This window comes from Schistocerca gregaria, chromosome 2 (assembly GCF_023897955.1).
Source record: "Schistocerca gregaria isolate iqSchGreg1 chromosome 2, iqSchGreg1.2, whole genome shotgun sequence".
Classification (NCBI taxonomy): Eukaryota; Metazoa; Arthropoda; class Insecta; order Orthoptera; family Acrididae; genus Schistocerca; species Schistocerca gregaria.
In genome coordinates, this window is record NC_064921.1 from 832,774,104 (window position 1) to 832,801,371 (window position 27,268).

Here is a 27,268-nt window from a genome sequence, read left to right on the forward strand (position 1 = left end):
GCATATGTATGATCTCGTTTATTAATTTTGTGAGAAAAGTTGCAATGCCATAACAAGTTTCTCATTATTTAATGCACAATGTTAGTAAACGTCACTACGTAAGTCACAAAAATATTGACTACTGTATAATCTTGAGTCTACTTCTATAACAGTGTCACAAACATTTGTTACAGAAATACCAATCACACTTTTACTGTCAGTGTGGTAAAAGTTCTTAAGCACACTTGAAATGTAATTATCACCACTTCAGTATACTCGCTAATTCCTTTGATGTATGTGGATACTTGAGGGATAAAAATGAGGAAAACTGCACGAATTTTATAGCTATGAATATACAAATGTATTACACTCAGACATAGAGTTCCGCGCCAGCTGTTCACCTATTACTGAAGCCATATGTGTACAGCAGATAGATACGTGATGCCGGTACCCGATCCGAAATATCAACGCAGCTAGGCCTTTTACTTTCGCGAGACCCTCCCCCGTTGGATTGTCAATTTACCGATTGTGACATAGAGCATAACACAGTCTAATATATAGTGGAGTGCAAGCACAGTCTGTGTTAGACAGTAGTATAAGTATTTAAACTACGTGGACTGTGGTTGGGTGCATGTGCGTCGACGATCTGTCTGTGGTCGGCGTGCCTGTGCAAGTTTTCAAGGCCTCTGGAAGCAAAAGACGCGTTTGGAAGCGCGGCTTCACATTGCTATCTGCGATGATAGTCTTTGAACATGTATTGTAAACAACGCCCTTCCTGTCATTGTGTCTGCTAAAGTGCATTTACGGTGCCCGCGTAGTGAAACATAAAAAAAAAAAAAAAAAAAAAAAAGTGAAAAACTCTATCGCGATCAAAGATCAGAACGATTCAGAGGTAAATTAAAATTGAAAGAGTGTCTATATGGTTTGACATCGTTTTGCGTATTGGTCTGGTTGTTTCCCTAGAGCTCCAGCGTACATCATTTTTTGAACGAAATAAAATCGCAACGGTTTTAATATCATCAAGTCTTATAAAAGATAATTGGATGACACTATTTTTAAGTCAGTCGAAACAATTTATCGCTAGCACCGGCACGTAAAAAGAGTGGTGTGTAAAGAACCGTGTCGCGTCCGGAATTATATATAGGGTTCACATGTCAGCAAATGCACATTGACAGCTAGATGTATTATGATTTTCTAATTATGCGGACTGAATATAAAGATCACAAGTAAATAATAAGGAAAACGGAATAATTGTAGGTGAATTTTGGTCGGTCAATGTTTCATGTTACGCAGTTACACAACGAATTCTCGTGACAGTCTCAGTGAAATAATTTGAATTATTCTTAAAGAGACAACTGATGTGTGAATGGCATTAGAATACGTGTACTTTATCTATTTCAGAGTTTCATGGGTCCTTGCGTCGAGTGTATCGCTAGGATGTAGAACGTGCCAGATCATTACAATAATAACCATATGTAAATAGTCATGATACTTACAATCACAGAAGTATGAGGTACTCGGCTAACAACGCAGATTATAAAAAATCATTGTCAACAATCGATATACCAGTTTATATAGTCTTTTCTTAAAGGGATGTGTGAAATTAAACACATTTCACTAATTAATGTACATTGTCGAAAAGATTCTTGCAAACAATAGAAAGAACTATTTAGAAGATAAATGTTTTAGCTTTTTTCAGTGAGCTATTTAACATGAACTGCAAGTTTCTTGTATACTTTCATATTTGAATAATGTACTCATTTCTGTACCATGCCGAGATTTTTAATGCCTTTGTGAAGATCATGCTATTCACTGATTGGTTTGTACACTATGTGATTATTGGGGATTACGGAAGTGTCCGACACACACACACACACACACACAAATAAGACAATAACATCTCCTTCCAAAAATACAATCAAATTAATGGGACAACCGCGGGAAATTGCTGGTATTAGAAAGGGGACAAACTAAATATAACAGTAAAAAAACACATTACGATCCCAAAACACAAAAATTACAAACAAAACAAAAATAATTACAAAATCTTCAGGAATCGGACACTTCCACTTGACCTTCCAGGTCGGCGGCCAGTGTCTCGACCAGTTGGACAGCATGGCAATGGGAAGCCCATTAGCTCCATCCATAGCCAACCTTTTAATGGGAAAATTTGAAGACATCGCCTTGGACATGGCTCCAGCTAAGCCAAGTTGCTTTTACCATCATGTTGTTGACACTTTTATCATCTGGCCCCATGGTCGTGAAAAACTGGGAGAATTGTTAGAACACCTGAACAGCATTCATGGCCACATCAAGTTTACAATGGAAGTCAAGACAGATGGTCCATTGCCCTTCCTTGACGTCCTTGTTCCACAGAAAACCAATGGGCCCACAGTGTCTACAGGAAACCGACACACACAGATTGGTATCTGTACGCTCCCAGCCACCACCACGCGGCACAGAAATGTGGCATTCTGAATACCCTCGTCCATCGTGCTAAAGTCGTCTCAGACGTTGAAAGTGTGCCACTAGAACTGAGCCACCTCTGAAAAGTCATCTGGGAAAATGGGTACAGCCATGGACAGGTGTCACAAGCTATATCTGGTGTGATACACAAGAAACACACCAACAGAGAAGAGAACACCACCAAAGAAGAAAGCAAGAAACTTGTGTTTTTACCTTTCTGTGGTGCAGTATAAGGAAAGATTAGCCGGCTCCTGGAGAGAGATAATGTTTCATTGGTGTTCAGACACCCAACAAAAATTTGACAGCTCATGAGGCCTGTGAAGGATGATCTAGGGCTTAGAACACCTGGAGTGTACAAGATACCATGTCAGTGTGGCTGTTACTACGTCAGCCAAACAGTACGCACTGTGGAGCAACGCCGGATGGAACACGAGAGGTGCTTACACCTGCACTATCCAGAAAAATCATCCGTGGCAGAACATGCTTTAGAAAATTGACACCAAATTTTATTCGACAAAACATCTGTCATTATGAGCACAAAGGGATTTTGGGATAGCGTCATAAAAGAAGCTATTGAAATAAAAACCGCTGAAAACACCATCAACAAAGAAGGTGGTTTGCAGCTCAGCACAGCCTGGGACCCAGCCATCGCGAGGTTAAAATGGGCGCGACAGACACGGGATGAAAACATTATCATTTATGGCGAGGAATAGATCACTAGTAATGTCACAGCAAGCAGTGTGGCTATATAAAGACGAAGCCATGGTGACACAGCAGCCATTCTTACCACTGTATAATGACTGAGGAGAGCTCGGTTGAAAGCTCATGGGATTTTAACCACCTGATGCGACTGGAAGCCCGAGAAAATTTTATTAGACTTACCCATTGCTTGCAACACATTATGATGGAAAAAGTGGAAAACAGTTAGTTTTGTACTTTTCATACCAAGATCATCATGAAGGAAGCCCAATATTGGCTTACTATAAAATTCACTCTTTCAGTGCAAAAGTGAATGTGTAACATCCACTAATTTGAGATGTGGACATCCACCTCCTTATCCACAACTGGGATTAAATAATCATTTCCCAATGGTATGGAGCTTTTCCAAAAAAAATTCACCCTTGAAAGGTTCTTAAAGTTAATTTTTTTAGTTACAATAGCATAGAACATTTTTGATGCTTCCCATTTAATTTTTTATCAAAGAAAAGTGTTGCAGTATAGCAAAGTCATCAGGATTGAGATCATCTGTTTTCACCTATGTTTCCTTCAGCACAATAGGAATTTCTTCTGGGTTAGTTTCTATATAAAAGTCAGCATCAGAAGAATCCCTTAAAATTATATCTCTATCAGAGTATTGCAATGAAAACTCCTCATTATCACCACTGGGTCAATCCATCTCAAATCAACTAACAGTCCACTAACACTAGTTTAAATTTGAAATTTGAAATTTTTCTAACCTTTGGTTTTTGAATTTCAAGGGTTTAAAAATAAAAAAAATCTCTATTTTTGATCAATCGATGATTGTTTTAAAATGTTGTAGCTCAAAAGCTATACAACATAGAGAGCTCAAGCTTGCACCATTGTTCTCCTCTAAAAATTCCCTTCAATTTGATATGTAATGTGGCTATGCTATCTTTATCTGAAAATTTTAAACTATTCCAAAAAAAACAATTTTTGAAATTTCCAAAATACAATTGTATGTGTTGTCCAGTCTAACTGACTACATGCATGCAAAATTTCAAAATGGGATCTCAATGGGTTCTTGTATAAAATAATATTTTACTATCGCAATACACACTAGTGAGGTGAAAAGCAGACTATATCTAGACTAGGAATACTAAGGGAGGCCTATGTAATTCTAACAAGCTTAAATTATTACGTTTGCCTGTTTATGCAACATTACCCTCTTATTGGTTGTTAATTCATTAATGATATTTTAATGCGAGAATAAAATATATAAAAGAATAATAACTTAAGAATCTTAAGATTTTATACGACATTCACTTTTTATTATTAAAAAACGTGAGATTTTCATATAGGGCTAAGACTCTAGATTTGGCCACTAGCTCACTTATGGCCACCTTAATGCCTTAATGTAACTGGTGCAATTTTAAGCTGCTTTAGAATACCAGCCAGTGCTACCATAGATTATAATAAGCAATATGAAATGTGCTATTCAATTGTCTATAGAAACATTTCTTTGTTTTGTCATGTTTGAAGTCACCATTTAATGAAAAGATCTGTGTTGCAGAAGTTGAGTTATGTTGTGTTTTTCTTTAAGCAACACACAATCTGCTTTTTTCCCCCCCCCCCTACATGTTGTACAAAGCATCAGAAGAAACTTAATTTATTGGAGGTAAGATTAAGTATTATATTTTCATTTCCTACAAGTTAAACATGATAAAACCTAAAAACATGTCGCCGTAAGTGGGGCCTTGACCCTACATTAAAATGTGTATGAAATAAGCATAGCAAAAAAACTCTTAGTGCTCTATATTGTACTGCGTTTTAGTGTTAAGTTGCCCAAGTGATCTAGTATAGAGCGGTGTAGTCTTAGTGTACGCCGTGCCATGTATGTGGTAATATATCAAACATTATAAAATACGATTATTTTCTATATTTATTTTTTCTAGAATGTTCCAAATAATAGAAATGTAGTTATTTAAATTGTACTTTTTGATAGGAGAATTTGTTACCTTACAGAAGTGGCATCTCAGAAGAATTGGGTGATTATTGTTGCTAGATCATGGAAAAGGAAATGCGGAGGAATGGGTGTCCCTATAGATGACAAGGGCTTGTTCACTCTATTTTTTTCTGACGACCAAGTATTAGTAGCTGGAGATGAGGAAGATGCAAATTACATGCTCTGCAAATTAAAAGAAGAATATGAAAAATAGGGTCTTGTCATAAACATATCTAAAACAGAATATCTGAAAGTGGGAGAAAATACTGTTAATGACTTACAGCTCGTTTCTGATACTGTTAAAGGGTGTCATAATTTTAAATACTTGGGAGTGACACTGTCGTCCGATGGTAGAAGTATGGATGATGTAAATAATAAAATAGGCCAAGGCAAGCGAGCGATAAAAAAACTAAATCGTATTCTCTGGAACAAAAACATAATACACAGAACAAAACACACCATCTCCCACACAATTATTGTAAGTATCACAACATTTGGTGCAGAGTTGTGGGAACTAACTCAGAGGCAGAAAGATCGCCAGCTGGCTGTCGAGATGGATTTCTGGAGACGGAGTTGTGGATACTCCAGACTTGACTATATTAGAAATGATAGGGTCAGAGAGGTTATGAATGTCAAAAGCACAATCCTAGACCACATAGAAAGGAAGCGCCTACTCTGGTATGGCCACTTACAGCATACTCCAGACACAAGATGGCCAAAACAGGTATGGCAATGGACTCCACATCAAAGAAGAAAGCGCGGTAGTCCTGCGAGATGCTGGAAAGACGACGTCAATGAAGCAGTGGCGGCGAGAGGCCTTAGGTGGCGGCAGCCATAGAAACCTCGCTAAGAGAGATTGGTTGGTTGGTTTGTGGGAGTAAAGGGACCAGACTACTATGGTCATCGGTCCACTGACACAAAACTGAAGTTGTTTTACCTTGCAGTAGCAAAAATTTAAACGATTCTTTTATTGATCCTCAATCTTCCATAGACTATTTGAACAAGTCACTGGAACTCATTGGTGAGTCACCACTAAAGAAGAAAAAGTTTGCTGTGCCTACCTATTCAAAGAAAAAACTTTATTTGGTCAAGTCTAGCTTAGAAAAGAACTTACTACCAGAATCGATCCCTGAAGAAGTTATTACTGAACATTCCGAAGATGAATCTGAGATTATTCAACAGTTAAAAGAAAAGTTTGCTCAAACAACAAAAAGAAGTGAAAACATGATGATTTTGTCTATCTTACCTATGAGTTGGAGCTGTCAGAAAATAGAAGAAGAATTTGGAGTGACAAACTACATGGCTCGTGCAGTAAAACTGTTAGTAGAAGAAAGAGGAATTTTGTCAAATCCTAATCCTAAACCTGGAAGAACACTAAATGATAATATTGTTAACTGTGTAAAAGACTTCTACAATTCTGACGATGTTAGTAGAATGATGCCAAGGAAAAAAGGTTGTGTGACCATAAGAAATAAAGCTGGAAAGATCCAGGTTCAAAAGAGGCTAGTGTTGGCAAATTTGCAAGAAATATACCGATTATTTAAGGAAAAGATCCCTGCAAACAAAATTGGGTTTTCCAAGTTTTGTGAATTAAGACCAAGGAACTGTATCCTGGCTGGAAGAAGTGGCACACATACTGTTTGTGTGTGTGTACCTTACACCAAAACATTAAGCTAATGATGAATGCTAAGATGCAAAATTTTGTTTTGGATGGAGATAAAACTGCTTTGAAATCTTATTCCTGCTTAGTTGAGATGATGTGCAACCCACCATCACAAGAATGTTTTATGGATATTTGTAAAGAATGTCCTGGTGTCTCCAGACTTAAAGATCTATTGATGCAAAGTTCACTGACAAAATGATTGATGAAGTTACCTACAAAAAGTGGGTAACTGAATATAGGTGTTTGAGGAAACTGTAGTAAAAAGTACTGATGACTTTATGGATGAGTTTTTGGATACACTAATGAAGGTAAAAACTCATTCATTTATAGCTAGCCAGCAGAAATAATACTATAGCGAAATAAAGGACAATTTAACTGAAGGCCATGTAGTAGTGAACTGTGATTTTGCAGAAAACTACTCTTTCGTAGTACAAGATGAAATACAGTCGTTCCACTGGGCTACCACCTAAGCTACACTGCACCCTTTCATCATATATTATAAATGGGAGGAAAAACTAAAACATCTGCAGTATGTCCTCATATCAGATTGCCTGAAACATAATATAGTCACTTTCTATGTAAGCAAACCATGCCTTTTGCATTTAAAGAGATTACATACTTTTCTGATGGCAGCACTGCACAATATAAAAATAAGAAAAACTTCCTTAATTTGTGTTTGCATAAAACTGATTTTGAAGTTGGGGCAGAGTGGGAGTTCTTTGCAACGTCTCATGGCAGGAGTGCATCCGATGGCCTTGGCGGAACTGTTAAGCGGCTAACTGCTAAAGCCAGCTTACAAAGGCCATATGACCGACAAACCTTAACACCCAAATCATTTGCCATTGAAAACATAAAAAACATTGACTTTGAATATTGCACAGCAGAGGACTATGAACTGACCAAAGAATACTTACTTCCTCGGTTTAGTGAATCAAAAGCAATTGTGGGAACGCAAAAGTTTCACTCATATAAACCCTGCACAGAGAGTCACATTACTGTCAAGCCTTATCATTTTAGTCTGGATGAGTATCTTGAATATGTGACAACACTGAACCAAATAACATATAACGTATCGAAAATATTGCTGCTGGTTTTGTGACAGTAGCATATGACGACTCACTGTGGCTAGGATGCATTGAAGAAAAATACAGTGGCATGTACTGAATAAATTTTTTGCACTCAAATGGTCCAGCCCAGTCTTTTTACTATCCACAACTAAGAGATATATTAGATGTCACAGGAAATACTCTTTTTACAAACAGTGAATCCAACAACAGCTACGGGAAGAACCTACACTTTAAGTGCTAAAGAAATTAAGTTGTCTTCTCTTGCTTTGGAAAAATATCTTAAAAGATCATAAAAGAAGCACATTTAAATTATGTTACACCTAACCTCACTAAACACTAAGTTGTATAAATACCATGTGTGTTAACTTTGTAAATACCAATTAGTATTAGAAATACAGTTCTATCCATGCAAATATCAACAAGTTGATCTTTTTCCCAAGTGAAATTATTTATATACCAATTTCTAGTATAACGAACTTGTTGTAAATGATTACAAATAACACTGAAAAACCAAGAAAAAGATAATCCCCACTGTTTACAACTAAGGCTGAAGGTGAGTGGCTTTATTCAAAACTTTAACTTGTAGCACGTATATTACCGATTAAAATGTGTTCACTTCCCTCTGATACATAGTTAAAAGAATCATGAACATTAAGTTAAAACAACACTATATCATTTAATGAATTAAAAAACAATAAGAGGGTAATGTTGCATAAAAAGGCTAACATAATAATTTAAGTTTCTGAGAATTACATAGGCCTACCTTAGTCTTCATAGCCTAGAAATAGTCTGCTTTTCACCTCACTAGTGTGTATTGCGGTAGTAAAATATTATTTTATACAAGAACCCATTGAGACCAATCTTGAAATTTTGCATGCATGTATTCAGTTTGACTCGACAACACATAATTTTTATAAAAAAATCCAAGGGTATGTATTTTGGAAATTTCAAAAAATGTTGTTTTGGAATAGTTTAAAATTTTCAGATTTAGGTAGCATAGTCATGTTACATATCAAATTGAAGGGAATTTTTAGAGGAAAACAATTATGCAAGTTTGTACTCTAGGTTGTATAGCTTTTGAGCTACAGCATTTTAAAACAATCATCGATTGATCAAAAATAGAGGTTTTTCTGATTTTTAAACCCTTGAAACTCAAAAACCAAAGGTCAGAAAAATTTCAAATTTAAACTAGTGTTAATGGGTACATTACCTGAAAAAAAATTCATCCAAATCTGAGAGGTTATGGTTCAAATCATGTAGTACAATTGGTTGATTTGACATGGAATGACCCCACTTGAATTTGAATTGCTGGCATTTTTCCTCCTTTTTCTCGAAGTACATTGTTTCAGACTCAGAGGTGCATCCTTTTGCTTCCAAAATTTGTACTTCAGTGCTTCTTCCAGTTGGAACATTCAGTATCCTTTTCTTCTGTATTCTTACAGGTTTGGTCTCTCTTTTCTGCTCTCTTGAAGAATCAAAATTTCCATTTTATTCCAATTTACTGGCTGGAACCCTCTTCAGACAATACTGTCAGTCCATAGGTAGAATTTCTGCTACCTTGAAACCCACCTTGAAGTTGCTTTTTGTGGTTTCTTCACCAAAGTCAAGAATATACTTCTTCAGAAGTCGAGAGAAGTGGTACGATTTTATAGGTGGCTCGTGTCATCCCACATTTGGTGTTGCTTTAAACTTAATACAAAAAACATTATCTTGGAAAAACACATTTTAAACCAGCAAAGAAGTTGAAGTATTGTTTGAGGTTATATTGGAAAGTGGTGGTCTTAAAATTAGTTGGAAAACACCATTAAATCAAGCAAAGTTTTGAAGACCATAATAACAGTGATGCCAATATGAGCATTCAAACATTATCTTGCAAAACGCCTTTTGCTACCCCATTTGCTTAAGTAGACCCATTCCACATTAATCACTCCAGTTACGCTTCTATTTTTAATCACCTTGAGCAGGTTTGGCCACTAACGCCATTTTCCAGTTTATGATGTACCAGGTTCTTTTGTTGCATGCTGCTGTTGACAACTTGTCTTCATTGGCTGTAACCTATCATATTATAGTATACAGTAACCAAGAATTGCTGGACCTAATGATTTCTTTTGGCAGAATATGAGAATTGATTTGTTTTTTAATATGGAGAATGGGAAGAAAACTATAAATGCTAACAGACTTACATGTAGCCTAGCCCAAGGTCTAGACTAGGTTAGGTGAAAATTTGATTGCAAGTTAGCAAAGCCAATGAATCTCAATGCAAAAGTAATATTGCCATCATGGATTGATGTGTAGAAGTAGGAGTTAACCACCTGAATAATGGACTAGAGTAAGTGATTTTAAATCTTTGTGAAGGTTATTCTTTTTTCTAGTATTGCTTCCATAAACTGAGCTGTTGGTTTGAAAAAGAAATATATTATTTGGAAAAAGTCCACTGAGGAGTAAGCGTATTAGGAAGCATTAGTTGTTAGTATCCCCACTTCTAGATCACATTGCAAATAATTTGTATCACACACTTTTGGACTCTAAAAATCAGCTTGGCTTAATGAGTTACTCCAAAAAATGATCCTGCAATACATTGTGGAATGAGGGTAAAGGAAGTGCAGGACATTCCAGAATTATTAACTTCTCATGATTGGGGTTGACAGTCATGTAGAATTTTTTAAAGGGCATCTTATTCGCCATTGACTGCTGAAATTATTTATTTCACAACTGCAGTTTCAGCTTTGGGCAGTTTTCAAGTGGTACTGCAAAAGATTTTGCTCAACAAATGTCAGACTTAAAAATCCTCCAACATATGTACATTTCACTGTCAAAAATAGGCCTTTTCACTGTAGAAGTACAGTTACATAAGATGAGTACAAAGCTCTGTAAATCGTGAAAAGTAATCCAAAGGCCGAAATTGCAATTGTTAACTAAATTATGGTTGCCATCTGTAGCATGGTGGATATTTAGGTAATATTCCAGCTCGTCACATGTCCATCGCAGCATGTCCTCCTTAACATGTAGAACTGCTGCTCTGATCCTGCAGGTATGCTCTTGGACTTGGTAGACAATATCCTTCAAAACTCCCCCCCCCCCCCCCCCCCCCCCAACTCCCAAAAAACAACCTAAAGGGGCTATGTCTGGAGATCTTGGAGGCCAGGAAATGGGTCCTCCTGTGCCAGTCTGGCAACTTGGAGATTTGTCATCCGGAGTCTTCCTAGTAATCAAAGCCCAGTAACGGGCACAATTCTCCTGCAGCATGATGTCAGCTTGCAGATCTCCAACCTGGGAAAATGCATTGTTTTCCAAAATTTCCAGATAAATAGCCAAGGACAGTGATTCCTCTGCAAAGAAAAACAGTCCTAGCACACAGTCACAAAGCAGGTCGCACTGCATGTTTACATTTGGACTGTCGCAACCAATTTCCATACTAAAGTGAAGATTCTCAGAGCCCCAGGTCCTCTCATTGTATCATTTTACCTTCCCTGATGCATGAAAGCAAGCTTCATCTGTGAACATCACCTTCTTAAGAAAGTTCGTGTCATTGTGATGCAGTTCAGAATCTCAGTTGCAAATGATTTAAACTCTGGTCTGTCATTAGATAGAACCACATGCAGCAACTGAAGTTGTCAGGATGCTTGACAGATTGATTTGGTAAGGCTCCAGGTAAATACCTGTTTCATCCATTCCACTTCTACATAACCAAACCTCGGACATTCAGATCTAATCCTCCTCATGACACTTCTGGATTCCTTGAACCTCGTGTACTACTGTCTCGTGGTCAGATGTGAATGTGGTGTGCCTCTGTAATGGATCCAGAAATTCCATGGGACCTGCAGTCAGCTTGTGGGAAACCACCATTTTCATCAATAATTAATTTGCAGAAACATACCACAAAAAAATTTAGGTTTGTGTGAACATTATGCCGCAAACCACACCTTCCTACCTATCCCATTGCTGAGATATACATTGTCAAAGTTGTGGAGATATTTTTGAAACACCCTGTTCGTTGATTTTTTTAAATGTTTTTATCACCTGTGTCCAACAAGTGAAGATTTGTTTAGGGACTTCAGCAGTTCTATGGTGTTCTCCTCCAAGATGAATTTACTATCATGTTGTAATCCCAAGAAGTTAACACAGTCAGCCTCTTCTATCTACTTGTCATGTTTTAGACATATACTGGGGAGACAAGAGGGGGAGCGGGCTCTTACTGGTTTTCCATATAGAGTGGTTTTCCCTCTAAGTCTAATGACAAAAGAATTGGCAACCCATGAAATATTATTGACCAGTCCGCCTAAGTTGTATTTCATATGCTATTTATTGTAATGTTTGTATTACTTACAAACAAAACAAACATTGCATCTGGTATGTTGCTGAGGAAAAGTCATTGATATACATAAGGAAAAGTAACAGCCCCAAGAGGGAATGTTGGGGGACACCACATGTTATTAGTTTGCAGTTGCCGGATAGCTTAGTACAGGACTCTTTTTCTAGTGAGACCCTTTGTGTCCACATTTAAACTGTTATCAGTAATAATGAAACAATAGAAGCAACAATGCTTATCAAACTACATATGGCAACTAAAACAAGTGAAAAGATTTACGTATTCAGCAAACTATATAAAGAGGCAATAGTGTCGTATCTCTTTGAGAAATTTGAAACATTTAGCTCTGGACAGAAGCATGTGGTAGAACTGAGACGCAAGTTTAAAGAATAGTTGACCATACACTGGATGGGTACCTGGTAAAACAGTCCATGATGGAAGAAACCATCCATGGGATACAGTTGCTGTAAAGCATCTTCTAAGGAAACAGGGGCTGTTTCATAATAGATGAAAAACAAAACATGGAGCTGATGATATAAGAGGACTACAGAGATGGACGACTGCATTGGAGAATTATGCATTATTTTCATTTGTGATATGCAAGTTTAAAACACTTTTTTCATAATTGCACATGGCTTTTGCAATACATGATGAAACCTTTAAAAATCCACTGATTGAGAAAGCCACCTGATTTAGATTTATGTCTGTTGCAGGGTTATGACGTTACAATAGTGAAGGATGAGTGGATGGAGATGTTAGATGCAGATGAACCATTTATTGCACAGGTGGGTTGAATAATATTCAATATTTATGTAATTTTTGTGTGTTTGGCTTTCTAATTTCCTGCAGCAGAGGATTCTTGATTTGATAATGCTTATGTTGTGACTAAGGCAGTCGCGCAGCTGGCAGCCACAATCAGCTGATGGAACGCAAGTGTCAATGAGGTTCGCGTGCCGGTCGCAAGGAGTGCTGACATGTACTTACTCCTTGCTGCGGCGCATGAGCATTCCATGACTTTTAAACAATGTACTACATTATAATTGAAACTTCCTGGCAGATTTAAACTGTGTGCCCGACCGAGATTCAAACTCGGGACCTTTGCCTTTTGCAGGCAAGTGCTCTACTTTCTTTCAGGAGTGCTAGTTCTGCAAGGTTCGCAGGAGAGCTTCTGTAAAGTTTGGAAGGTAGGAGATGATATACTGGCAGAAGTAAGAAGTAAAACTGTGAGGACTGGGCGTGAGTCGTGCTTCGGTAGCTCAGATGGTAGAGCACTTGCCTGCAAAAGGTAAAGGTCCCGAGTTTGAGTCTCGGTTGGGCACACAGTTTTAATCTGCCAGGAAGTTGCATATCAGCCCACACTCCACTGCAGAGTGAAAAATCTCATTCTGGATACATTATAATTGTTCCAGTGTTGATTTCACAGAATGTTTCTGGGAAGTTCTACCCAAGTTTTCTGTAACGTTCCATTGGTTATTACTGTGTAATCACTGCCTGTGTTATGTGTTCTTTCCTGAGTGATCTTCAATAAAAACATGATAAACATAGAAGATGTACTTCTTCCACAATAAGAACGTGATAGTTAGTCGCAAGCCTAATGCACAGTGGGAACACAACATCTGGTGACCCCAACGTGATTGTGGCTAAGAAGATGATTCATCAGGACCAAGAAAGTAACATTCGTTAGCCGAAACATGACAGATACACCAGAAACTCACACGATTTCAAGACTGGCAGTATGACTACCACCATACTGGCCTCACAACCCTGCATAATGGTTCGCACAAGTCGAGGTGAGTTTTCATTGTGCATGTGTGATGTTGGATTCCACCAAGTTTGCATTGGTAGTGAGCCATTTAGACCATCAATATGCTGCTGAAGTACAGAATATTATAACTTTGGCACCTGACACAGAGGCCTACAAGAAACTCAAGACCAAATTAATTTGACGAGTATCCGCCTCACAAGAGGAGAGGGTACGGCAGGTTCTAACACAGGAAGACATTGGAGACAAAAAACCGTCCCAATACCTCTGTCACCTGAGGAGCAAAGTCGATGCAGGCACAGTCCCGGATACGCCACTTCATGCATTATGGAGCAGTAGATTGCCAGCCCAAGTGAAAGCCATTGTCACGTCACAAATCAATATGCAGCTTGACACCGTTGCCGATCTCACCAACCGTATTCAAGATGCAATTGTACCCGCTTTCTGTTCTGATCTGTCGATGGCGTGTTCCAGTGCTTCAGTGGGAACTAAACTCAACTACAATAGACTCATGAATAAAGTGGAAACACTTATCAAACAGCTGAAAGAGAACTTATTAAGCAGGATCGACGTCCTCAGTAGACAAATGGATTGCTCACTGACCGGAACGTTAAAGGACAGTTCCGACAGAGATTCCGAAGCCTCTCTTCATCGCACTTGCATGCCTCTGGTGATGCGCCGCCTACTAACATATGTTGGTATCACCAGCGATATGGAGAGCAGGCACATAAATGTAATCTGCCTTGTGCATATACAAGCAACAAACATCACACGGAAGTAAATGCACTGGGCAGATCTTCTGTACATCTATTCCTAACAGACCGCAAGACAGGCCAAAAGTTTTTGATTGATACCAGATCTGACCTCAGCATTCTACCATGCAATAAGGTGTCCATTTCGTCCGGCACATCCACTGGGATCCGAGGGATCACCAAGTTGCCACCGGTGCCTTCATCTTGGCCTTCGAGGGTGACACATTACCTGAGAAGGTCAAGGTGGTGGTCTACCGGTGTGATGTAAAGCCATATATCCCTCCCCTGATGCGGTGCTTCAAATGTTGGAAGTTCAGCCATATGTCTTCCCACTGTGCTTCCAGCCTAATGTGTCGCGATTGTGGTCATCCATCCCATCCTGATACTCCATGTGCCCCGCCACCCATCTGTGTCAACTGCGGAGGGCACCATCCCCCTTGCTCGCCAGGCTGTCCGATTCTGCAAAAGGAAAGAAAAATAATGGAATACAAAACCCTGGACCAACTGATGTACACTGAGGCTAAGCGGAAATTTGATCAGCTTCATCCGGTGCGTATGACGTCTTATTATGCGGCCACTGTCACTCCTGCTACAGTTCCATCAGCTCCAATACTTCCAGTCAGCTCTCAGAGTCGAAGGACCACACCTGCCCCCTTGATGGTGGGGGGCATTTCACTCCCTGTTGCTCCTGCTCCATCTACTTCACGTGCAACGCCCCCCCTCCCCCCCCCCCCCCAACCATCGGGGACATCAGTTCCCCCTTCCCAGCCAGAGAAGCATAAGACTTCTCCGACTCCTCTCGCCTGGAAGGGGTCCCTTGGGGACCTCCCTTCGCAAGTTCCGACCAGTATAAAAGCGGACACCCGCAAGTGGCTCAAACAACCACCAGTCCCTGGTCGTAGGGCCTCACGGTCGTCGTCCGTGCCTGAGACTGACCCAGTTAAGCCCTCCCAGCCTGAACCACCAAAGGCACAGTGAGATAAGCTGAAAAGAAAAACGTTCCCAAGAATCCCAACATTGCGGTGGCACCCGTCCCACCGCTTCCTACAAGCACAGCGTCTGACGACTGGGTCAAGTTCTGGCATCTGCTGAAGACCTGGATCTCGCAAGTCCCTCAGACGCCATGGATGTCACTCGCTCTGGTACTGAATTGGTGGCAGCAAGTGAACAAGCTGTGTAAACTGCCTCCCCAGTCCCTTCACGCCATTCTCAGCCATGGACACTATCATCCTCCAGTGCAACTGCAGCGGTTTCTTCCATCATCTAACTGAGCTCTGACAATTTATCAGCCTTCACTCTTCTGCATTGCTCTTCAGGAAACTCGGTTTCCAGCGATGCAAACCCCCACCCTCTGTGGCTATTGGGGTTATTATAAGAACCGGGCAGCTTATGAAAGGGTGTCTAGAGGCATCTGCATCTATGTTCTTCACTCTCTTCAGAGCGAGTCTGTCCCTCTACAGACACCTTTAGAGGCTGTCGCTGTTCGGGTGTGGACGCCACAGGCTGTTACCGTCTGCAGTCTTCATCTCCCACCGGATGGTGATGTCCCGCAGCATGTCCTGGCTGCGCTGATAGTGCAACTGCCGCCGCCTTTCCTGTTACTGGACGACTTCAATGCCCATAGCCCTCTGTGGAGTGGGTCAGTGGCAACAGGTTAAGGTGCCATCGTTGAGAATGTATTGGCACAGCTCGATCTCTCCCTTTTAAACAATGGTGCCTTCACACATTTCAGTGTGGTGCATGGCACATACTCCGCCATTGACCTTACGATCTGCAGCCCTAGCCTCTTACCTTATGTCCAATGGAGTGTGCATGACGACCTGTGTGGTAGTGACCACTTTCCAATCTTTCTGTCACTGCCACAGCGTCGCTTTTCTGGGCGCCTTTGCAGATGGGCTATGAATAAGGCTGACTGGGACTTGTTTTCCTCCACTGCCGCTATTGACCCTGTTTCTCATGAAGCCATTGATATGGTGGTTCACTCAGTCACCACCAGCATCGTTACTGCCACAGAATCTGCCATTCCCTATTCTTCTGGGTCCCCTCGGCGGAGAACTGTGCCTTGGTGGTCACCTGACATCGCTGAAGCGATTAAAGATTGCCGGTGGGCACTCCAGCGTCACAAGCGACATCCCTTCACAGAACACCTCATCGCCTTCAAATGGGTGCGTGCGCGAGCCCGCTGCCTTATCCACCAATGCAAGCAGGAGTGCTGGGAGCGGTATGTGTCCACCATTGGCCTTCATGTCACTCCATCGCAGGTCTGGGCCAAGATTCGACGCCTCTATGGCTATCGGACCCCTGTCAGCGTCCCTGTGCTCTCACTGAATGGAGCAGTTTGTACTGCCTCCGACATAATTGCCCACCACTTGGCAGAGCATTTTGCTCTGAGTTCCACTTCTTCGAATTACCCACTGGCCTTCAGCTCCATTAAAGAGTGGATGGAACGTCAGAGCCTTTCATTTCACACCCACCATCCTGAATCCTACAATGTTCCATTCAGTGAGTGGGAATTTCACAGTGCCCTCGCCACTTGCCCTGATACCGCTCCTGGGCCAGATAGCATCCACTGTCAAATGCTGAAACACCTTTCAGTGGACTGCCAGCGATGCCTCCTCAACCTTTACAACCGTATTTGGGTTGGGGCTGAGTTTCCGTCGCAATGACGGGAAAGTATTGTTATCCCTGTTTTGAATCCTGGCAAGAACCCTTTGGAGGTGGACAGCTACCGTCCCATTAGCCTCACCAACGTTCTTTGCAAGTTGCTTGAACAGATGGTGAGCCGGCGGTTGAATTGGGTACTGGAATCTCGAGGCCTTCTGGCTCCGTCTCCGGGTGGGTTCCGTAAAGGCCGCTCCCAAGCCGACAATCTGGTGAGCCTGGAGTCAGCCATCCGTACTGCCTTTTCCCACTGTCAGCACCTGGTCACTATCTTTTTTGATATGCTACCAGGCGTTAATCCAGTCCCGTCTGGATTATGGTTCGGCATCCCCTTCTGCGTTGCGGGTGCTGGACCCCATCCTTCACAGTGGGTTGCACCTTGCCACTGGTCCTTTCTGGACCAGCCCTGTGTACAGCTTACTTGTGGAGTCAGGTGTCCCTCCACTGGAGTTACGGCGCCAACGTTTACTGGCCGCTTATGCTGCCCATGTTTTTAGCTTGCCCAGGCATCCTAATTATCATCTCCTGTTCCCGCAGTCGGTCGTCTGTCTCCCAGAACGTTGGCCCCAGTGGGGTTGTACGATCGCCATCCACGTCAGAGAGCTTCTCTCAGGGCTTGGGGTTTTTCCTCTCCCACCTCCTTTCCGGGCCCCTCTGCATATTCCCCTGTGGTGTGTGCCCCGCCCTTGCTTTCGGCTCGAATTGGCACAGCGCTCGAAGGACTCAGTCCCTCCAGAGGCCTTCCGCCGCCGCTTTTATTCTATCCTCGCCACGTATCATAACTCTGGTATTGTTTACACTGACGGTTCGATGGTTGCTGGTCATGTCGGTTATGCTGTAACTCTAGGGGACCATTCCGAACAATGTTCATTGCCGGCTGGCTGCAGCGTTTACACTGCTGAGCTGGTCACCACCTTTCGTGCCCTAGAGTATATCCGCTCCTGCTCAGGTGAGTTCTTCATTATCTGTAGCGACTCCCTGAGCAGTTTACGAGCTATCGACCAGTGTTTCCCTCGCTGTCGTCTGGTGATGGCTGTCCAGGAGTCCCTGCATACTCTTGCCCATTGCAGCCGATCTGTGGTCTTTATGTGGACCCCAGGCCATGTTGGGATACCCGGCAATGAAAATGTTGACCGCCTGGTGAAAGAGGCCACCAGTAACCCATCTCTGGAGATTGGCCTCCCAGCGACTGATTTGCAGGCAATCTTATGCCACAAAATTTTCGAACTGTGGGACACTGAATGGCGCAACCTGCTCATGCCAAACAAACTCCGTCCTATGAAGGAGACGACGACTGTGTGGCAGTCATCCATGCGGGTCTCTCGCAAGGAGGCTGTTGTCTTCTTCTGGCTGCGCATTGGGCACACTCGGCTGACGCACAGCCACTTATTGCACCGTGAGGACCCCCCTCTATGTTGCTGCGGCTCCATTTTGTCTGTGGTCCACATTTTGTTGTAGTGTCGCCTTTTAGCTGTGCTCAGGCAGACATTAGCACTGCCTGATACGCTCCCTGCCCTTTTAACAGATGACTCTGTCATGGCGGACTTAGTTTTACGTTTTATTCGGGCAGGGTGCTTTTATCACATGATCTAAGTGTTTGTCTATATTTTGTGTCAAGTCTGGCCTTTGGCCTATGGTTTTAATCTGAATTTTTAATGTGTTCTCAGTGTTTGGCTTTTCCTCTTTTTCTCTGTGGTTGGCCAACCACTGTCACACTCTGTGTGCTTTTAGTTCATCTTGTCTGGTCTTTGTCTAAGTTTCTCTTGTCCTGTGTCATCTGTCTTTTTTCCATTGTCCATTTTTATTCTCTGTGAGTGTTTTTTAAGTTTTGGAACAAGGGACCGATGACCATAGCAGTCTGGTCCCTTTAATCCCCCAAACCAACCAACCAACCAACCAACCAACCAAAGCTATTAATTGAACAACGATTTTAATTGTATGCAGTTTTCATATACATCATTTTCCTGATTTACTAATATAAGACAAAAGAAGTATAATGAATATAATGTTATAGAAACAAAATAAATGACTTGTATGAAAAGGATGTATATAAATACTATGTATACTGTGTATAATTACAACAGATTTCAGTTACTAGCTCATTTTTCAACTGATTGTATACATTTCTGTGATAGTATTGTTTGTACTTCACTTTATATTCTCAGTGTGTCTTCGATCATTTTCCTAGCCGGTATAAGGAGACATACGATTAATGCAGCCAACATGATAGACCTTCATTTTATGTTAACTCAGTGACCTTTTAGATCACACTTGTTACAAGGACTATCAGTAGCCTATTTGTTGCTGATGGGCCAGTGCTCTAATGCAGATTACTTATGATCTTTATGTTTTTCATAGTCATTCAGTGTTCTTCATGTTGCATAAAAGTATGAATGCCTTGTGATGCTGCCTTTGTAAATGTTATTTTTCACAAGTGTTTAAAATCTTTGATTATGATATCTGTGTAAATTGTATTTTAATTTTGAAGTTTCATTGTTTTCTGTTGGTTTCGGTTTATGTGTACAGCACTGTGAAAATAGTCTTATGACTGAAAAAGGTTGTGAATAAATTGATATACAAGACAGTATCATGTTCATCAAGCATTTCAACAAATATATTGATGCTATTAACAGTTAACTGAAGAAAATAGTTTAATTATTATATCTTAGATGAAAGTGCTATACCACTTCAAATGATTGCATTTCTGCACTCTAAGAATTTTGGTCAGTTTTTCAGAACCCTTATTTTGTCCACATATTTTCTGTTTCTTTTTTATGTTCTTAAGTTCTTAAAAATACAAATTCATCTAAAAGTGTTTCCTTGATTTCTTCCAGAAATGGGATTGTGCTGAAGGTCTCAATCATGTGTGTGAAGAAAGAGGTGTGTGCAGTTTTATTCTCAGTATATACTTACTCTTTGCATGATGTAATTATATTAGTTTGACTGTGGGAATTTGTGTTATCTACAATGGTGTCCAAAATTAAAGCAGCAAACGGAAATTTTGCAAGGTTGCATTAAATTTTTACACAAAGCAGACAAACAGTTGATAGTAGGGTAGAAACAATGTAAAGAATACAGAATGTAAACAATAGCAACATGCATAATGGTAGACAAAAATGTTCTTTGTTTTTTCCAGCGTAACAGATTTGCACACACATTCTGACAACTGGTTAATGTGCTCAGTATGGGGTGCTCTGGCAGCAATACAGGCCTCTCATCGATGAGCCGTTCTGTGACTGATGTCATCAATCTCTTGTTGAGGCAGTAACGCGCCATCTTCCTGCAGAGCTGCATGCAAATCTTTGAGAGTGGTTGGTGGATACTGACATGATGCAACCTGTCTCCTTAGTGCATCCCAGCCATACTCTATGGGATTCAGACTGGGAGAGTGTGCAGGCTATGCCACATGTGCTATATCTTCCATTTCCAAGAAAACTTCAACCATCTGTGCTCCATGAAGTTGGGCATTATCATCCATCAATACGAAGCCTGGGTCCAAAGCACCTAACAGTAACCACACAAGAGATCCGAAGATCTCGTCACAGTACCTGACAGCAGTTAAACCTTGCCAATTCACCCATACAGTTTCATAAAGAGGTGTCTGAGTGGTCAAGATAATCCCCACCCCGACCGTTAGGGATCCCCCATGATACCGGTCTCTTTCCACAATGTTTGGGTCCCTAAATCATATTCCATGTTCCCTTCAGATGTGAATTCATCAGGAATCACTCTCCAGACCAATTAGGACTCATCTGTGAAAAGAACATTGGCTGACTGTTCGACTGTCCAGGTGACATGTTGATGACTCCACTCTAGACATTCCCATCTATGAAGATGTGTCAGAGGCACACAGACAGCAGGCCTCCAACAATAAAAGTCACTCTGCCGAAGCCTTCTGCACACCCTTTGTCTCGATACAACACGTCCAGTGGATGCTGTGAGGTCAGATGCCAGTTGCTGTGCAGTACTAAGGCAGTAATGCTGTGCCCTTACAGCCCAATATTGATCTCCTGTTTCTGATTTCACATGTGATCAGCCTTGCCCTGGTCTTCAGGATACAGTTTTGATCTCTATAAACTGTTGCCACATCTGAGAAACAACAGAACAACTCACATTAAGCCATCAGGTCACATCAGTTCTTCCTATGGCCTTAAACCACAGAGAGTCTGGTAGGCATCTTCTCTATGCCATACTGCACAGTCTGTGACTGTGTACACAGCAATTTTGGATGGGACACTAGCCAGCAAAAACCATCTCATTTTATAGGTACCCTGCTGTAGACTTTCAGTTTTAAATATTGATCAAGCATTTCTGTATGTTGCATTTCAGAGCATCCTTATATCTTGATTTTAAGCTGTTCCCCCTGTGTACGTCCTCATTCCTGAAATATAGCATGTATGATTTGCGTAGGGGGGAGCGACTCTGGCAATAGTGCCACATGACTAGTCCACCAAAGCCAGTGTTTGATTATTAGTTTCTCCATGTTTGGATTGTACAAGTTCCAAAACTGTTGTTAAATTAAAGAGAAGCTGTGCCAGATGGTAGTTGTTTGTAAACAAACTTTTGCAAGCAATCGACGATGCATCCAAGCTCTTCTAGAGCCCTCAACAGTTCCTTGTGGTCTAACTTTACTCGCTAGAGATCATACCTTTACACTCATCTTGGATGTCTTGTTCATTGCAACTTTTTTTATTAGTTCCAGATAATTCCTTTCAGCATTTTATTTGTAAACTATGCAGTTGTAACTCTGAAACATGTTAGAATATAACTGTTTTAAACCTTGGCGTGTTAACAGTTTTAATAAATCGGATTGTACAGTTTGTAAATAAAATAGAAAGAAACTTCCACGTGGGAAAAATATATTAAAAACAAAGATTCCAAGACTTACCAAGCGGGAAAGCGCCGGCAGACAGGCACAATGAACAAAACACACAAACACACACACAGAATTATTAGCTTTCGCAACCGACGGTTGCTTCTTCAGGAAAGAGGGGAGGAGAGGGAAAGACGAAAGGATGTGGGTTTTAAGGGAGAGGGTAAGGAGTCATTCCAATCCCGGGAGCGGAAAGACTTATATTAGGGGGAAAAAAGGACAGGTGTACACTCGCGCACACACACACACACACATCCATCCACACATACACAGACACAAGCAGACATGAAAATGTGCACGAGTATACACCTATCCTTCCCTCCCCACAATGCAATAGGTGTATACTCGCGCACATTTTCATGTTTGCTTGTGTCTGTGTATGTGTGGATGGATATGTGTGTGTGTGCGAGTGTACACCTGTCCTTTTTTTCCCCTAATATAAGTCTTTCCGCTCCTGGGATTGGAATGACTCCTTACCCTCCCCCCAAGGCAATAGGTGTATACTCACGCACATTTTCATGTCTGCTTGTGTCTGTGTATGTGCGGATGGATATGTGTGTGTGTGCGAGTGTACACCTGTCCTTTTTTCCCCCTAATATAAATCTTTCCGCTCCCGGGATTGGAATGACTCCTTACCCTCTCCCTTAAAACCCACATCCTTTCGTCTTTCCCTCTCCTTCCCTCTTTCCTGAAGAAGCAATCGTCGGTTGCAAAAGCTAGTAATTCTGTGTGTGTGTTTGTGTGTTTTGTTCACTGTGCCTGTCTGCCGGCGCATTCCCACTTGGTAAGTCTTGGATTGTACAGTTTCTTTAATTACTGCATGCCACTTTTTCTCATGAAGTGATTGGGCAGAAACATTTTTAAATCTACTTGACTTTTATTGGTTTATCATTTACTATTAGCACATTACCTGAAAATCGTGCAGTGTAATTTTGAAACATGTTTGGTAACTCATTTTAAGCTAAATTATATTAACAGTTTTAAGGTATTGGATTCCACATCTACATGGATACTCTGCAAATCACATTCAAGTGCCTGGCAGAGGGTTCTTTTATAATTAAGACACGCCCATTAGCCTTATGATGTCATTGGGCACGAAACTGTTTACATCTATTTGACTTCCACTGTTTTTATCAGTTGATTTTGGTTTCCTACAGCATAAAGTCTCTCTCTCTCTCTCTCTCTCTCTCTCTCTCTCTCTCTCTCTCTCTCTCTCTCTCACACACACACACACACACACACACACACACACACACACACACACCATCCTATATCCTATTAATGCTAACATTTGGCAGTCTGGCAGTATGAGACACATTTGATAATGACTTAATATAAAGGCTGCAACCGATTGTGTGGACTTAATAAAGTTCTAGTTGGCAACTGGAGTAACTTTTCATTAATGTTTTGTTATTGTCATCTCAGTGCTAGTAGTATTGACTTCTTCAAGGACAGTGGTGTTAGGGTGCCATGTGCCATTCCTGCCATTTTATTCTAAGAAGTTTTCTCAGACAGCAGTAATGATTGTTCTCCAAGAAAACTACTTGTCTGTTGTAGGTGGCTTAAGTTTTACAGCTGTCAGTTGTTATTACTACAGTGAACTGAAGAACCGAGCGAGGTGGCGCAGTGGTAACACACTGGACTCGCATTCGGGAGGACGACGGTTCAATCCCGCGTCCGGCCATCCTGATTTAGGTTTCCTGTGATTTCCCTAAATCGCTCCAGGCAAATGCTAGGATGGTTCCTTTCAAAGGGCACGGCCAACTTCTTTCCCCATCCTTCCCTAATCCGATGAGACTCCCTAATCCAATGAGACCGATGACCTAGCTGTTTGGTTTCTTCCCCCAAAACAACCCAACCAGTGAACTGAAACACACACTGCTTAGTCCGAGTGCTGATGTTACAATTACTGAAAATCTTTTGCCATGGGTGATTACAAGCTGTGCGTCACATTTGAGGCGGTGTTGTATTACAGCAGCAGTGTTTACACTTTTTTCCAATTTCTGACTGCTGAGTTAATAAAAACTTTACATTCCTAGTTGAAGCTTTCTGTTGTTTGTAATGACTCGGGCAATATAAGAAAGATGCAGAATATGGGTCTTTTTGATGTTGAGATAAAGCATTGTTCAAAACTTTTAAAATAACCTGTTGATAATCTTCTGATTTGGTGGAAATGACATTGTCATCAGCATATTATCGATTCAAAACCCTAGTTAAAGAATTTTTTTCCAACCATTAATCTTTTGAGGTCCTCTGTCAGTCCCATACCTCATGACTTCTCAAACTTTTTTGTTGGTGATACCTGTCGCACAGGCGCATTTCTCCCTGATGCCGACACAGTGTTATAAATGTAAGTAATACTAACAGCTGTATGTAACTAATACTAACATCCTGTAAGAATAATATGTGGTGTTCATCCGTGATCATCGTGTTTAAGGAGTTGGGAATTTTTACTACTGCTACACAATATGTTTATTTCCTTATGACGTTTGTTGTAAATAACACTCTGCGGGCCAAAAGGAACAATGGTATACATAATTAAAATGTGAGAAGAAAAAATGACATTCATTACTCCCCTTTAAGATTTTATTTAAGGGTGCTCCATGATGCAACCAAAATTTTTGGTCACTTACCCAATGATGTAAAATGTCTTACAGAAACCAAAGTAGAATTTGAAAACAAAATGAAAAGGTTTCTCCATGACAACTTCTATTCTGTAGAAGAAATTTCTGTTATTGTAGTGTGTAAAATAGCGTCAGCAGGAATTACTAATTCATGTATGTGTATTAAAAAGAAAAACAAGAAAAGAAATACATAAAATGTTCGGCATGTAGCCATAGTTACTAACTAACTTGCAATGTGAATGTAAAAGGATACATTCCACATCATTACAATTTATCATGCAAATGGTCCATGATACATGAAACTAACTAAATGCATATACAAACAAACAACACTTGTTTTTCGCATGAACAATGTCACATTGACTCCAAACCACTGTCCATAACCTCCCATTCTACATTCAAGACACTGCACACTTCCTTCACCGCCACTCCACAGTTCCTGTCCCATTACCACCAAACACCTTGTTGGTCATAGTGGATGCAATATCCTTGTACACCAACATCCCTAATGCCCATGGCCTTGCAGCCATGGAACACTACCTTTCTCAAATGTACTCTTCAGTTATTTCATGTTCAAAGGCCAAATCTATGGGTACTTGCTTGGCACCATCCTGTGCCAACTTTGGCCCATCTAGAGAAATCCTTCCTATCAAGTCAACACCTAAAACCCCTTGTCTGGTTCAGAGTCATTGATGACATTTTCATGATCTGGATTCACACCAAAGACAACCTTTACCCTTCCCTCCACAACCTTAACACCTATTCCCATATTCACTTCACCTGGTCCTTCTCAAGGGATTGAGCCACCTTTCTAAATGTCAGTCTCCACATCTCAGATGACTCCATGAATACATCTGCCGATACTGAGCTCACCAACCACCAACAATATCTCCACTTTGACAGCTATTACCCATTCCATCTCAAAAAATCTCTTCCTTATAGCCTCGACGTCTGTGGTCACTGTAATCAGCAGGATTTGTCAAAATATACCAATAACCTTACTAGAGCCTTTGCTGACAGACAATACCCAATTCAGATCATCCATAAACAAATCTCCAGTGCCATCTGCTCCTCAGACACCAATAAACATGTTAACCAGCCCTTGAGCAGGCTGCTCTGATCACCCAGCATAAACCTGGACTTTAAAAGCTCAACCACATCCTCCACCAGGGCTTTGACTAACTCTCATCATGCCCTAAGATTAGGGATATTACATCCAAAATCCTACCTACATCCACCAAAGCAATGTTCCGCCACCCACCCAACCTACAAAATATCCTTGTCCATCCCCGTTCCAGTCCTATTCCCAATCCTGCACTCCACATGTCATTACCTTGTGGTTGGCCCAGATGCAAGACCTATTCCATACTTACCCACCATCTCCTACTGCAGACCAGTCACAGCCATTTACTAACCCATAGAAGGCAGGCCCATGCGAAAGCAGCCCATGTTATATGTCAGCTGTGCTGCAATCAGTGTACAGCATTTTATATGGACATGACAAGTAAGCAACTGTCTACTCGCATGAATTGCCACCCAACAAACTGTGGCAAAACACAAACTTGGCCATCCAGTTGCCAAACAAGCTGCAGTGCCCAGCTCCCTCATCTTGAGTGGTCCGTTCTTTCTGACACCTACTCGAGCAACCATTTCTCATGCACTATCCGTTTGCTGACTCCTACCCCATCCACCTGCACACCCAAATGGCAGCTTCCTAAAGCTGCAGCTTTACTCCTTCCTGGCGATCTTTGAAGAACAAGAGCTCCCCAGCTCTGATGACCAGATGAAATACATCACACATGTTATCCTTACTGCTGCAGGACATTCCATTTCCTGCACTTCCTCTTTACCACATCGTGTCCCAGTCCCTTGGTGGACTGAGGCATGCCGCAATGCAATTTGCGCATGGAGATGTGCTCTCCACCTTTGTAACTGTCATTCTACAATGGCAAACTGTATTCTTTGTAAACAGATGGGTGCAAAGTGTCATTGTGTTCTTCGGGACAGCAAAAGAGCTAGCTGGACTTCATTCACTAGTTCTTTTAACTGATCCACCCCCTCCTCTGTCATGTGGGCCAACCTCTGACAGCTCTCTGGGACCAAGATCCATTCCCCAATTTCTGACCTCACAGTAGCTGACGATCTCATCATGGTCCCCATGGCTATCTCCAACACCTTGGGCCGTCATTTTGCAGAAGTTTCAAGCTCTTCTCATTATTACCCTGCCTTCCTCCATCGGAAATGGGCAGAGGCGGCTCAGGCAATATCCTTCTCATTTCCAAATCATGAGTGCTACAATGCAGCCTTTACTATGAGGGAACTAGATCATGCTCTCAGTTCATCCCAATCCTCCGCTCCAGGGCCAGATGCGATCCACATTCAGATGTTGCAATGCATTTATCTTGCGGGGGCAAGCACTTTCTGCATAA

The 27,268-nt window shown here is 41.2% G+C and overlaps 1 long non-coding RNA gene across 2 annotated transcripts in view; it reads left to right on the forward strand.

The window, feature by feature from the left end:
* Nucleotides 1–741: 741 nt before the first annotated feature.
* Nucleotides 742–27,268, forward strand: part of LOC126335189 (uncharacterized) — a 201,188-nt gene continuing 174,661 nt past the window's right edge. The window contains exons 1-3 of one of the 2 annotated variants that reach the window (XR_007564823.1): nt 742–871; nt 12,881–12,952; nt 20,177–20,222. This is a non-coding gene — a long non-coding RNA (uncharacterized LOC126335189). The remainder of the gene's footprint in view (nt 872–12,880; nt 12,953–20,176; nt 20,223–27,268) is intronic. The other variant, XR_007564824.1, reaches the window with a different exon arrangement.